The sequence below is a fragment of the Xenopus tropicalis genome, chromosome 9, assembly GCF_000004195.4.
Source record: "Xenopus tropicalis strain Nigerian chromosome 9, UCB_Xtro_10.0, whole genome shotgun sequence".
Lineage (NCBI taxonomy): Eukaryota > Metazoa > Chordata > Amphibia > Anura > Pipidae > Xenopus > Xenopus tropicalis.
The window spans coordinates 36,333,548-36,349,135 of NC_030685.2; the positions used below are offsets into that span (position 1 = coordinate 36,333,548).

General features: G+C 38.3%; 1 protein-coding gene across 2 annotated transcripts in view; it reads right to left on the reverse strand.

Moving 5' to 3' along the window:
• The window catches only part of snn (stannin), a 53,498-nt gene that overhangs the window by 15,490 nt on the left and 22,420 nt on the right, over positions 1-15,588 (reverse strand). Inside the window, exon 1 of one of the 2 annotated variants that reach the window (XM_012969977.3) lies at positions 14,148-14,337. The exons of the other annotated variant lie outside the window; for it this stretch is intronic. The gene's annotated coding sequence lies outside the window, so the exon portion shown is untranslated. Of the gene's footprint in view, positions 1-14,147; positions 14,338-15,588 lie in introns of those variants that run through there. 2 annotated transcript variants of the gene reach the window in all.

Genomic DNA, 15,588 nt, shown 5'->3' on the forward strand with positions numbered 1-15,588 from the left:
AACAGTAACACTAAAAAATTAAAGAGCTTTAAAGTAATAAAAATATAATGCACTGTTGCCCTGCACTGGTAAAACTGGTGTGTTTGCTACAGTAACACTACTATAATTTATATAATAAGCTGCTGTGTAGCCATGGGGACAGCCATTCAAGCTGGAGAAAAGGCACAGGTTACATAGCAGATAAGTTCTGTAGAATACAATAGTGTTTTATCTGTTATCTGCTATGTGCCTGTGCCTTTTCTCCTTTGAATGGCTGCCCCCATGGCTACATAGCAGCTTATTTATATAAATTATAGTAGGGTTTCTGAAGTAAACACACAACATTTACCAGTGCAGGGCAGCAGCACGTTATATTTTAGTTACTTTTATACAATTTCATTTTTTGGTGTTACTGTTCCTTTAATATTATGCTTTTGTCTCCTTGTGGATGATTTGTTTTCCACAATATTTGCAGAAGTCTTGCCTGTATGAAACAGCTAGGTGCCGATTCATTAAAACATTAAAAGTTCGAATGGGAAAAATTCGGATTGGATACAATAATTTCTGAAGATCGCAAATATCACAAAAATGCTTACGAAAAAATCGTATTAGGCTCGATAATATCGTATTTGCGTTCCAAAAGTCATGACATTTTTGTACTGAACGACTGTAAACAGCGGCAGAACCTTTCTGAATTTTTTGCGCAAGCGTAAAAAAAAAATTGTGCGGGGGCGAACAAAAAAAGTTGAGCAAGCGCAAAAAAAATCTGCGAAAATACGCTCAGAGCGTTCGAATGAGCGATCCAAGCGTTCGTGTCCTAATAAATCTCCCCCCTAGTCTTGTCATTGAAATGCTTCTTTACAGTGGTTTCTGTTAAAGGTTGATTGAACTTGTTTACAGCTTCTGGTTTTCCCCATACTTCTAAGCATGGTGACAGCTGCAAGGTTTGTTAGACTGCAGAGAGCCGAGGCAAGAATTTTTTGCAATATATACACGGTGCCCACAGCAAGCACAGTGACTTGTAAAAGTATTCCGACTAAGTTTCTTTTTTTAACGAATAACTAATGCTGAACTGAAATGTCAAATTGACTTTGAGCAATTCTAATGTTACTTTGGGCTCAGTTTTTAACAGTCTCTTAGGGTATTTCCTGCTGATAAAAAGCAGTAGCACAGCATAGGGTTACCACTACCATACTATTCTTTAGGTGTGGGCAGTAATCAAGCTTTTTTTGCCCAAAGTTAAATGCAGTAAATGGGGCACAAATTCATCTTAGTCGATATGATCACAAAACCTTCTTTTTTGCACTTTGGCAAACTCCACATATGGGTATCTTGTTAAAGTGTTTGGCAAGTGATTCCAAATACTAGGCCAATAACACTAGAGTGGCACAAGAACAAAAAACAAAAAAAATCAAATAAAAAGCTAAATCTCAGTAGTTAGCTTACAAAACATGAAAGCTGATATTGCTTCGGAATGCAGCTCTAAAAATATAAAAATGTAGGGACTGAATAATTGTGCAAACAGCAAGTTTCCGGTTTTCATCAAATTTTCCCAAGACTTTGAGGAAAAGAACCAGAGGACATCATCATTTTTTCTACTTTTATCATTATTCATTTGTATATTCTCAGAATATTGCAAACAAAGGTTATCCAGGCCTTCTGCAACATTATACCCCACTAACATGCCTTCTGACCCCTCCCCTTTTCTTAGATTTAGGTAGGGTGCAGGAGGTGCATTTTGGAGCATTTTGTAGACTACATGAATTTCCATGCTGTCAAATCCCTCCCTTAAGTTGGCCATACACACTACAATTACCAGTGACAGAGGGTAGGCAGAGTACGCAATGCTGGGGGACTAAGCACATACCTTTTCTACTCCCCTACTCGGTGCCCTCATCTCCCCATTGATGGCCCATAACTGTCCTTGCACGTACACAGTCCTCCCACTGTCAGCGCACATGGGTGGGAATGAATGCGCACTGACGGGGGTGGGGAGCACCATGGGAGAAGTGGTTCAGCCATGTCACCTAGGGAACTCAGAAAGCTAGGCCCAGCATTATCTTTCCCGTGACCATTGGTCGTAGGAAAGATTGTTCATCTACTGTACTAACGTTAATAGCTGAATTGTCAGATTTGCAGGTAAAAACAAAGGAATTCTTTACCCCTATCTGATGGTTCAGCATTAACCTTATGATGTTCATGAACCTTTAACCTTCAAAGGCTCCCTATCAAAATTTTCAGTTCTGCCCGATCGTTAAGGCTACCAATATCCAAGGCTTTTAGCGATATTGGTCATCTCGTCTTATTTTGTCCGATAATAAAGGTTCAGATTTTATTTTTTTCTGACAAACATTTGGATATCGATTGTTTAAATGCAGCAATCTAAAATTAACATTCAGACTGAAATTGTAGGATAAAGCCCTAAAAATAACAAATCGGAGGATGTTCTGAACATGAAATAGTTGGCAGACACCAATCGTACAAAAGTGACTTTTTGGGAATGCATTGTAGGTCCCCCAAGGATATCAGATACACAAGACAGCGCAGATTTTCCCGTTGCTCACCAAAGTTTGCTAAACTGTCTATTTGACTAAATAACCAATCGCCATTGTACAGAAATTTTCGGGACAATAATCCAGAACCCACACACGGTCTGAAAATTTTTATTTTATCTCTGTATATATACATAGACATAAAAATCACTATAAATATTTTACACAAGCAGCAGGCAAAAACTTGTACAACACAATCGAGAAAAGCCACTTGATGTCTAGAGAGACACGTAATATGGACCGGAGTGGGAATAGCTGCAAGCTAAAGTACATTTCCTACATATGAGTATGGGAAAATGCTGCAGATTCCTCACAGTGATGATTTTAATTACACTTGGGGACGGCAATTAGAGCGAGATTGCTGGTGTGGAAAATCAGTTACTTGCCTGTAGCTGAAAATCAGCAGATAGATTGGATTTGGAAAAACATTGTTCTCCGTTGGGAGAGGAAGCCTGCAAAAGTGAGATTGCTAAATCCGTTAGGGAAGGAGAGACACATTAAGGTCATCATGGTGATTCACTTCCATTAAGGTCTCTCTCTGAGGCAACATGATTCTTGTAAAGATGCTAAATAACACACATAGTAGGATAGTTGTTGGTGCTTATAAATCTGGGAGGGACTTCAAGTGGCCCTCCATCTGTTGTAGAACTACAGCTCCCTTTATTGATCAAGGAGCAGCTGCTGGGCTACATACTGAATGTCCAATATAAATGGTTAGGGCCCCAGGGCCAAACGATCAAATTCGCCTACATGCCTCCCCGATATTGCCCACCCGTAGGTGGGGATATCGGGTGAAGATCCGCTCCCTTGGCGACATCGACAAGCGAGCGAATCTGCCCGTGTATGGCCAGCTTTACATGCAGTAGTTTCACATGAGTCATGTTTCAATGATACCTGTCTGTATAACAAACTGCAGCACAAAGCACTTCATCAGTTTGTTTAAGTGGAGGATTGTTCCGGTTATGTCCGGAAGGGTTTACAGCAGGGATCCCCCAACCTTTCTTACTCGTGAGCCACAATCAAATGTAAAAAGACTTGAAGAGCAACACAAGCACCATAAAGGTTCATGGAGGTGCCAAATAAGAGCTAAGATTGGCTATTAGGCAGCCTTTATGCACACTATTAACTTACAGGGGGTAAATCTTGTTTTTATTCAACATAAACTTGCCACGAAGTCAGGAATTCAAAAATAACTACCTGGTTTGGGGGCACTGAGAGCAACATCCAAGGGGTTGGTGAGCAACATGTTGCACCCAAGCCACTGGTTGGGGATCACTGATTTACAGAGTCAGTATATGCTGTCTGATCACTCCCAAATACTCTGATCTTGAGGTTAAGAATTTCTCTCTCCCAATGAGGAAATTAATTAGGGAAAAGTAAGACTTGTTAACTGGAAAAAAGTTCTCTCAGCAGAAACCAGACAAAATTAGACGGACGGCTCCATTCCCGAAAGTCCTTGTGCAGTGCACATTGATAGCAAATAGAGAGCCTTGTGCATGAACTAGGACTAGGCTTAAAGGGGCAGGAGGGTGAAAGGAAAGTGGGGTTGCATTGCCCCATATGTCTTATTGCACCTTTGTTATCTTGTATTCACCAGATAACTGATCATTTACCATAATTTTACTATTCACTTGCACCAGAACATTGCCAATAGATTGATTTCCTTAAATGATCATATTTTCCTATTTGCTTTCCTAGAGGAAATTATTATATCCAGCACCAAATAATTCTTAAAGCAAGGTATGCTAATTTTGTTTCATTTTTATCTGTGATCTATTTCTATGAGAAAGGTTTTTTCCATCTTAAATCACAAAAATTGCAAAGCATGTGCACAGAACTGTATAAGCTGGTGTTGCTATGGTTTTGTTTTACTTTGCATTACTCAGTAAAGTGTGAAAATGTCACTTTGCACTGGAAAACAGCTAATAATGAAATAAATGGGCATGTGTCAATTACCGTTTACATTTTAAATGAGTTAGAGAATAAGTAATACGAAGTATACAGGGTCGTTGAAAGCTTTTTATGGTCTATACTGTGTTTGGAGAAAGCTTGAGCTGTCAAAATGATTTTGTGGAATGACTGAAGTTTTACAGGGATTGAGCCTGAGAGGATGTAGCAGGGAATCCCACAGACAGCTGTACTAAAAGGAATGCTGCAGATCAGAGGTTATGAGATGGAAAAGAAAACCAGGTCACAACAGAATAAAAACATCTAGAGAGCACATATTAACTAGGGATTTCCACTTTGAAAAACCCTGGAAACCATTATTAAATGTAGCACTTATTTTGAAAGCTTTTGCAAGTTAATACCATGATTTCCACCTCCAGGTATAAAGCATTTTGATAGACAGAAACTGCTGTAGGATGATGGCATATGGCATCAAAGTGACACAACCCTCCTCCCACTGCCCAGGTTTTTGAAAACTTCCCACTGAGTTAAATGCAATTCACTTGTTGCATACTCACTAATCCTGTTGGTTTGCATTATCTGTGTCTTTTGTGTACATATTCTGTTACTAAGTAAGACTAATGAGAACAAAACTCTGCATAGTAACCTGAAGGTGCCTCTCAAAGCAACTTCGGGCTGCTACACAATGCATATACAACACATATGTCTTACCAGCGGTGATTACATTTTATTTACTTTGGATGTTTTATCACCCATACTGGTTGAGAAGACAACAGAAGACACTGGAGTAAATTTTTTTGTCATCCATAGAAACCAGAGTTTTGTTCTCATTAGTCTTTAGTAAACTCAATGCACATTTTCCAAATCCCCTGCTAGGTCTTGAACTTGATACAGTATCATACAGTATTGGTAAATCGGTAAATGCATGGTGCATAAATACATTGGTAATAAACAAGATTTACCATATTGTTATACAATGGACTATATTGTCAAAATGTTTAAAAACCCAGCAGTATTGAATAATACAAAATATTATTAATTCTTTAAACAGCAGGAAGTATTGTATATTGAGTAAGAAAAGGCAAATTATTAAAATGAATAGGGATGCAACAGCTGCTGCCTAGGGGAAAGCCAAGCAACACTAGGCAAACTGATGCCAGAAATAGCTTCTGTGCATTTGATTGTAACATGGACAGACATCTCAGGTTAACTGTATGAGAGCCACCAATAATTGCATTTGACAAGTGAGTCCTTATCTCAATGAATGTGCATTAATGAATCTGTATATTTCTAAACTCACCAGAGTGCCTTATTTTTAAATTGCTCCTATTTAATTGCATCCAAACATACTATAATGCTAAATATATTGGAAAAAAGTAGAATCAATACTTTGGCCATATGTTAAACAGTTGGAATAAATACACCCTGTAAAAGAAATCACTCTGTTTTTAGCTTTGGGTGGCAGCTTTTGGGTGCCTATATTGAAGAAGAAAAAAAATCCCACTTTTAGAACCTCAGATGCCAGATTTCAGAGCAAATATCCTGTGACGGAGCTGAGTGGGAGAGGGGCACCACGCTTTAATCTAATTGTAGCATATGTGAGATTGCAAGGGTGCAATCTTGCACTTTTCACTTTTTTGTAAATGGGTCCTCTTCTACTAAAGCTTTTTTAAAGATCTACAAGATAAACAAGAATCAAATAAAGTCAATTTAAATGTAAAATATATATTATTAGTGTTAGCAATCCTATATTTGAAAAACTACAATAATTAAAACCAGTTGCAAATTGGCTAGTAGAAATCAAATGTAACTTGAATTTTAAAATACTTGAGCATTGCACTATTTTTTTAGGTAGCAAAAACATTTATAATCCGACAGTATTTGCAGCTGCACAGCACAATCCACTCCAAATGGGATGTGCCTTCTTAAATGTTTAATGTTATTTTTCAAATCCCCTACTGGCTTGTAGCAAACGTTGGAATCTCCAAGTGCATTTTCCCAAAATTTTTGGCATGTAGCTTAACGGTTCAGCCCAGCCCCCAGCCCATATGTTGACTCTCAAATATTTCTAGAATTACATCAGCTCTCGTGAGTGCTAAACTGACCAATGTGTGTCCCATGTTAGTTCTTATGCAGTGCTGCCAATACAGCTTTATAAACATGTCATGCTAATTACTGGAGCAGGAGACATGTATAATTATGTACACAACCAACCAATTTCCACACTTTAAACATACTTTCATTTATCTACAGTAACTCAGCTTAAGTGAAATCAGCCAATAATTCAGTAGCACATTAGCACTAGATAGCTGTTGGAAAATAACATAGCAGTTGTTGTGCAGAATATGTGTATTATTCCTAATGACATTTATTTAATATGCTGAATGTTTGCCATGTGGGCCCCCAGCCTCAGAGGGGCCCCATGGGGGAGGAACTGGATAAAATATATTGGGTAATATATAAATTAGTACAGATTGTACATCAAACATTTTAGGTAACAGTTGTTTCAGATATTTTCAGGCTATTGGTCTTGGTGCAGCTCAGAATAAATCCATAGATCCATAAAGGCTACTGGATTAGCTGAAACAATCTCCACCAAATAATCAACACATTGTTTTCACCATAAGTCCTGAGAGTGCGGATTTCTTCTCTATTGGGTGTACCGTATATACTCGAGTATAAGCCGATCCGAATATAAGCTGAGGTACCTAATTCTACCTAAGAAAACTGGAAAAACCTATTGACTCAAGTATAAGCCTAGGGTGTCACCAGTAGGGCTGGTGCGAAGTGTGCTCACACTTTGGTTTAATTGAATATCCCAAAAATTGCCCCCTGTCTAGCCTAAGAAATATATATAGGGCATAGAGTGTTTTAGACAGTGGTGGCCCAAGAAATGTACTAGAAAGGGACTAGACAAGGTGGAGTGGGCAAAGATGAGGAGAGACTGGAAAAGGCAAAGAACAGGACCAACTGGCCTGACAAGTGCGGGACAGGTAGGAACAAGTTGGAACAGGCATAAAACAGGACAGACAAAAGCAGGACGGAACATTTAGATAATCCCCTACTCAGCATTATAGCATTTACATTGCTAATACCAGGAATATATTGAATTCTTGTCACTACTTTATATATATAACTTTATATAAATGCACATGCCTCAGCTTGTAACAACCATAATGACTTGTATGGACCTTAAGTAACACAGGCAGGGCAAACATTGGGCCTGTACTCCAGTATGACTTGTTCGTATCAGCTTTTGTTGTGACTTGTGGCAGGTGCAGAAAAGGAGCAGTTGTGAGTAAAAAAGGTTGCATTGTGGGATAAAAATGGCAACTTACCAATTTTGCACATAATGCTTTTATATCTGTTTCCCCAATTGGTTGCCCTTCAGCTACTGCCAAGCGACTTAAAGTTCCCTCAGTCCCGAGTCCCACTCTCTGCCTATGCCAGCTTCACAGAACCGCCATCCTGCTAACTGTGCGCTCTTCTGCTCTGCTGGGTGCCGCAGTCGCGCCAGTGACGTCACACATCCCCTTCAGTTACTCATGGCCTCATCTTAGACCTTGTAAAATGAGGCCATGAGTAACTGAAGGGGGCGCGTGACGTCACTGGTTTCCAAAATGTGGATGTGTGAACAACTGTGTACGTATGACACTTGGAGGTCAATAAATTTTACTTAATACTACACTATGCTGTTTACATTATTTAAGATAAGGTATTGTTTCACATCCCAGACTTATGTAGAATGAAATCAGTGAAATATTATATTAATAAGGAATAGATTAAGTTCCTTCAGTAATAGAAAAATGAATTGCGACACTAAATAGGCTGTGTATTTGTACCTGAAAAAAGTCTTATAGTTACTTTAAGTATTCTAAACCAAAGAGGTTTACTCTGTGAATCTTTCCTGTATAGATGTAATACCTCTGCAGACTATTCATGTAAAATGTAATGTAAAAAAGCAGCACTCCTTTCATATTTTATCCACCAGCTGTCACTTTTCTCTATGCCAAAAAATGGGTATAACCAGGCAGAGTTCTGGTGGATCCCACTGAAGTCTAATTAGATTTCGGGTGTGAAACTACTCCTGACAGGCCATCAAGCTTGGCCAGGCCCTAGGATATTGAATTGATATACATAGTAACCCCATCAGAAGCCTCTCTAATTTGCTGCAGTCTTCATAACTGAGACTTTCTATACCCCTTACCAGCTTAGTTGCCCTTCTCTGGACCCTCTCTAATTCAATAATATCCAATTTGAGCACTGGAGCCCAAAACTGAACAGCATATTCTAGATGGGGCCTTAACAGTGTTCTGTAAAGGGGAAGAATAACCCCCTCCTCCAGTGAATGTATGCTCCTTTTAATACAGCTCAAAACCTTGTTTGCCCTAACATGCTGCTGCCTGGCATTGCTTGTTACAGCCAAGTTTATTAACTCCAAGGACTCCAAGGTCCTTCTCCATTATGGATTTGCCTAGTGCAGTCCCATTAAGGGTATAAGTGGCTTGTATATTTTTGACATCTCCCTGAATTTCGCTCTATATGACCATTAGCATTGCTGCCTTTGGCCTCTGCAAAAAACAGAAAAAGGGCCAAACCAATGACATTTTGGGGCAGAGAATGATTATGGAGGTGAATTGGTGAGATTAAAAAATGGGGGGGAGCTGTTTGTGACGTGTGGGGGCAAGGTGACAGTGTGACATCAGCGGATATTATAAACAAGTTTTTTGTGGAGTTTTCCACAGCACTTAATCTTGGACAGACAGTTAAGTTCAGAATAAGAGGTGTGACAGCCTGACCCTTTAAGGGGGATCACCCACCCAAAAACTGTTTTACACACAATGAAAGAAAATGTAATACTAAGCAACATTCCAAATAGATCATTTAAACATTCTCGATATTTGTTATAAAATCAGCAGAAGTCAGTTCTCTTTCAGGCCCATTAATCGCTGGACCAGTAGTGCATAGAATTTAAAGATACTGTTTTATTCCATTAACTTTGTAAACATGCCTCCCAATACTGCGAAGTTTGCTGTAAGCACAGTAATGCAGAGGGATTGCACAGACCACTTCACGTCATTTTCTCACCTCTTTGGGACCAGGAGAATGCTCATTTAAGCTGTTCTAGTCCCGACTGCAACTGCTTATGCCCCTGGCCAGTGAATAGTGGCAAAAAGAAATCAAGAGCTACTCTGTGTTTTCTTAACAAGTACAGTAAATGGGGCAGTACTGGGGGTCCACTGTAGTGCAGTTCAAGAGTTAGGAGGGGACCTAAGGTTTTGTTACAAATTTTCAGTGGTAATAATATGTATTTGAAAATTGTTTAGAATTGCTTCTTTCATTAAGCAAAAACAGGTTTTGGATGGTGGACCCTTTAACTGCATTTTTGTTAGTTGCAAAGTCAGTGCCCTGTTTACACATATTCTGCAGCTGGAAGGATAAAGCCTTTGCTTTTATAAAACAAAAAAGAAGTATTCCAAGATAACAGAAACAGATAATTGCCAAGCTGTAACAATGCAAGATGATATCTTACTGATTTAGGTTATAGGGCTGGTATTGTTGTGGCGTATATTCTTGGCTCAAATGTTTGCAGTTTCTATTTTTGCTAAGATTAATGCTCGTCTCACAACATGCTTAATGTCTCATGTCTCTTACAGGATGTGAGCAAAGTAAAAATAGCTTATGCCTCCCCCCGCTGACCCATATGGAAAAATAGAAAATCTATCCTGCTTGATAATGAAGCTAACCTCACTTGGCCAATACTGGCACAACAAACAAATAAGTATACAGTATGTTATCTTGGTTCTATATCAACTGAACCTGCCCCTACATTTATGGGCTGAAAAACTGGTGCCATCATGCCAATGGGTGGTACCAAGGGCTGGTTCAGGACCGGCAAATGTTCCATTTGTAACAGCCCTTAATCTCAATAAATAATAATAATTTTTGTTGTTACTGATAGTTAAGATCCCTACAGACAATTCTGCTGTGAAATCTCATGCTAATCATCCGCTGAAGACAAAAGAATGACTCAGTAATTGGAAAGAGATGACTCAATAGTTGGAAAAAGATTAGAAAGATTATACAGACACTCGTGTTCTAATAACACACTGAAGTATTAATCACCAACACTCTTTAAGAAGTGATACATCTAAACATATGCCTCATTTAATACATTCAGTTTAGGGCTGCTAAATATAAAATCCCAAGATAGGCTGATGAGACTGGATTATTCAATGCAACCTAGGGGTGAAGTTCTGAGTTACAGGGACACAGAAAAAGCAAACTCACAAATAATCACCTCTCCATTTAATTGAATGCCAATCCCACGCAGTGGACAATTGCTGCACTGGGGCAAATTCCCCCACAGCAAATTAATGGGCCCCGGCATTGTTCTGAGCAGTTGTGCATAAAGCAAATGAGAAATCTGTTTTATGTTTTCTCTATATGGTAACATAGTAACATACATAGTAACATAGTAAGCTGGGATGAAAAAAGACACAAGTCCATCACGTTCAACCATAACCATATATTGGTGCTGTGTAACATTTGACAAACAGTGGCCCAATTATTTGCCTCGCCACGTGTTTGATTTTTGAAATTATATCAAAATTATGATGTCATTATGATGTCATATAAGGAAATCCTTAAAGTGAGCCTTAAGTACACTTAGGGCTATAAAACTAGCTTTGAGGACCATATCCGGCCTACAGGCAATTGGATAGCCCTACTATACATTAAAACAACCAGCTAGCTTTTTAAACCATGAATAAATCAAGTATAGCTGTTGCCTATGGTTTATCTGAGTGTCTCTTTCCATTGTGAATATCTGCAGGAGAGTAATGCACTGGTAAATTATTTAGCATGTGGTGTACACTTTATATTATACACTCTCAGAAAAGTTGCCTAACAATCCAAGAAATATTCTTATAAAATATTTTTATATTTTAACAAATATGGCTTTAATTAATGCAGACAGAGTTACAAGGTTTAAAAAAAGTATTAAATAAAATAAATATTATGTAGGGTCAGTGAAAGAATTCCCAAGGGCAGGTGTGAAGCATAAACAATCCTCTGTGGAAAAACACTAGAAAAGGGTGTAGACAATTAACAATTGAGTCTCATCCTATTGTGTGCCAAATGGGTGCATTAGTGTAAGTGTGTCGATTTGCAAGCAAGGACCAAATTGTCAATCTAATTTGGCTTTGTATGACAGCTTAACACCCTCATATGTTAACACAGGAAAACACTGTCAGTTCAGTAACACCCACTGTGATTGCCTTTTTATGGAGCCACCAATCACAACTATCCAACGGGAGATACCATTCTTACTTGGTTGGTACAATATTTGAGATGAGAGACAATCCTGTGATGCCATTATAGCATGCCATACACCATGAGGCATACTAAGTAAGATTTCATGTCAATAACAACATTGCATATTTACAAAATATTGTAATTACACCAATACAAGTGTTAATCTGAAATGTAAATGGTGAATAATTTCACCAGCGACTGGAGAATTATAGCCATAAAGCAATTCTATATGCAATAATAAGATGCTTTAGTGTCTACTGTATCTTTAAAATGGTTTTCCTTAGCCTGAACCTGGTGAAATTACTTCACCACAATTTGTGATTGTGCCCATGATAAATTGGCATATTTTTGAAGTAATTATGTTTGGTGAATGTGTGTGAATTTATTTTGCCAAAACATGTCATGCTTGCATAAATTTCTAATTTAATGGAAACTTTTCGATTTTGTAGGTGTAGGTTAAATTTCCGTTTTCACACTTTATAAATACACCTCACTGGGTTGCTATAAAAGCTTGGGCTTCAACCGCCAGGAGTGAGTACCAACATTACATATACAGGTATGGGACCTGTTATCCAGAATGCTCGGGACCGGGGGCTTTCCGTATAAGGGATCTCTTCATAATTTGGATCTCCATACCTTAAGTCTACTAAAAAATAATTTAAACATCATTTAAGCCCAATAGGATTGTTTTGCCTCCAATAAGGATTAATTATATATTAGTTGGGATCAAGTACAAGGTAGTTTTTTTATTACATTTTTGTATTATTACAGAGAAAAAGGAAATCATTTTTAAAACAGTCAACAGACTGTTTGTTATTGTATTATAACTATAAGGGCTTCTTGGTTCCATATATATATATATATATATATATATATATATATAAATAAAAGTCCACACGACAGCACCACACTCCGAAAGTTGCTACAATGTAGCTGCCCCTGTGCAAGGAATACCAAATAGATACCAAATCAAACACAACCAGCACCAAGGGTCTTGTGGTTCAAACAAATATTAGTGTATTATAATTGCATGTACAACCGACGTTTCGGTCCCTTTTGGGACCTTTTTCAAGGTACAATTACATACAACAACTGTGTTTAAATAGCCTCCTCCCATGAATCCAGGGAATACCAGTGACATCATATGCACATTAACTCCTAGTGACCATTAACCCACGACATCATGTAAGTATTAATAATCAATGCTTTCCTGATACAAAAAAAGTGCATTAGTTTTCCACATTGAATACATTGCATTTAAGTATCACACCATAATCCAAAGTGCAACAATGTTAAAAATATCTCCACTACTGTGGACAGTTTGAAAGTGCAACATTGTAAAAAAAATCCTCCATCTCTGTGAGTGATCTAAAGTGCAATTTTGTTAAAACAATTGAGATATATATATATATATATATATATATATATATTTCTTATTCTCTGTCATCTCCCCTGAAAGTGGCTCTAGCCCTTTATAAGAAAGTTGTATAGATGCACTCTGCTGCGACTATTTCTTTTTTTCTGACTACCTTTACCTGACTACCTTATGGATACTGAGTTATTGGACTCTGACCTCCAGGTTCTCCAGTGACAAGCTCCCTCCTAAGTCCATCCTCCTGCTCACAAGGCCATTTCACCCTGACACATTGATTGGAACCGCTGTTCCAGTAACTCATAAAAACCATCACTGATGTCAAAAGTGGATCAATAAGAGCATTTGTTATGTGAAATGAATTATGTCAATAAAATGAGGAATATTGATGGACTTACAATGTAGCCTTCATTACATCTATGGCTAAAGACAAAACCCATGCATGCCACTGATGTCATTTGACAGCAATTTGTCATCTTTTTAAACTTCAGATATTCCCACTTGGATCCAGCAGTCTTGCAGCTGCAAGCAGATTGAGCAAATGTGATTCAGCCTTTACTATTAGCAAAAGGAGTTCTTTGAAGAGATTCTTCCTAAAGACAACAAGGCTTATTTAAAAGCCTGTGCAAATGATGTGCAAGTTAGGGGTGTGAGGGGAGGATAACTATGTGCCTCCCCCTGCCTACCCCTTTTGAATCTAGCTTGGCCTAACGCAAGCAACAGTACACTAAACAGCAGGATCTGTTCAGTCCTGATAGCCCAGAGTCTCTTTGTTGGTTAGTCCTGCACATTTTGCTGCAGTTTGGGCCCTTCTCTTTAACTGGGTCCCCACAGTAGTCCTGCTTCTGGTACATCATCTTGTTCCTTTTGTATTACAAGCACTTGTCCCAGAAATTATGGATACCTTAGAGCAGGGACATTCAGGCTTCTTGCTGTTGCCCAACATTTGGTTGTAACAATCACCTAACAATTCAGGGTATAGACAAAACTGCAAGCAAGTATTTACTTTTGAAACTCACCCTAAAAGGCATGGAGGCTAGGTTCTTCATCCACTCAATATCTTCCACTCAAGAACTTTCCTTTTAATAATCCTGACTGTGGGGACCAAGAAACAATCCTGCAGCTTCTTCCCACTCCAAGACATACATTTCTGCAACTGTCTAAAAGGTCTGTGAATTTTCTGTATGCTGCCAAAGCTTTTCCCATGCTGTGTGCTATTCACATTGTGTAGCTGCTTACAGAGTATGAGTTCTAAAAAGGATCTTGAGAATACTGCAGGAAACCAGTCTGACTGGGATTGCCAGACTGTAGCCAACATGGAAGAATGCAACACATTTCCATGACTTTCTCAAGGTATTTACATGCTAGATTTGTTTAACAAATCGTTCTTAATGACAGATCATACTTTATGCACTAGCTTTTAATTCCAGCATTATTCTCTTGGCTAAGTTTAGAGAAAATCTTGCAAACAATATATTGTATATCTATAACCCTGTAAAGATGCAGAGGAAGACTGAACACACACAGGGGTTTTAAACTGCTAAAGAAAAGGATATCGTTCAGGGCTCTGCCAACTGATGTTAATGATGGATCTATAATTTCTTGGACATGCTTTATTTAAACGTTGTTCCTTTTAAATAACATATTACTTGGCAGTTAAGTCAGAAGTCATAGAGCTGTTCTATTGCTCCATGGGGAAAGAAGTACATTTGCCAAGAAAGGTAAGAAATGGTACTGCAAGTGACAAGCTATCAATATTGTTTTATAAATCCATTAACAAAGTGATCTCCCACAAACGTTGTGACCAGCTGAAATATTTTTACATAATATCTTGCCTATGATAAATATAGACATTCTGAGGTGATCTCTCCAGTGTTTTCTGCCGAGGAAACAGGAAGAATAGGCTGTACCCAGGCCCAATTAATTCCCTTGCTGGTTTTATAAACTAAGTGGCGTTTAGTGAGAATGCTTGTCAGCTATTCACAAGCACTGACAATAATACAGAGACATTACTGTTCTAAAGAGCAATGCTGTGCACCGCAGTTGGTTCCCTAATGAATTTCCTGTACGATGGGGCTTGAGAATGCGGGCAGCCTACATGCCTACAAACAGAGGCGCTCGCTCTTTATATGCTGAGACGGTGGCTTGCTGTTCTGCATAATTCATGAATCAGCTTTTGTCTCAGCACATTTCTTAATACCTTTCACAAGCTAATGATATGCAGCGTTTCTTTTTCTTCTCAATCCCTGTTGCCTGCACAGAGAATTTCAGATAATCAGCACTGGTGGAAAGGGCAAAAATTATACTATATGTTACAGGGTATAAATGCTGATAACATATTTATAGCTTGGTTCTGGAATAATACTTACGGTAGTTATTCTGTGTGCTGTTTTTTATTTAAATGATGATGTATTAAGACAGTGCCCCCAGAGGCTAAATTTTCACAAAAAAATCTTAAAA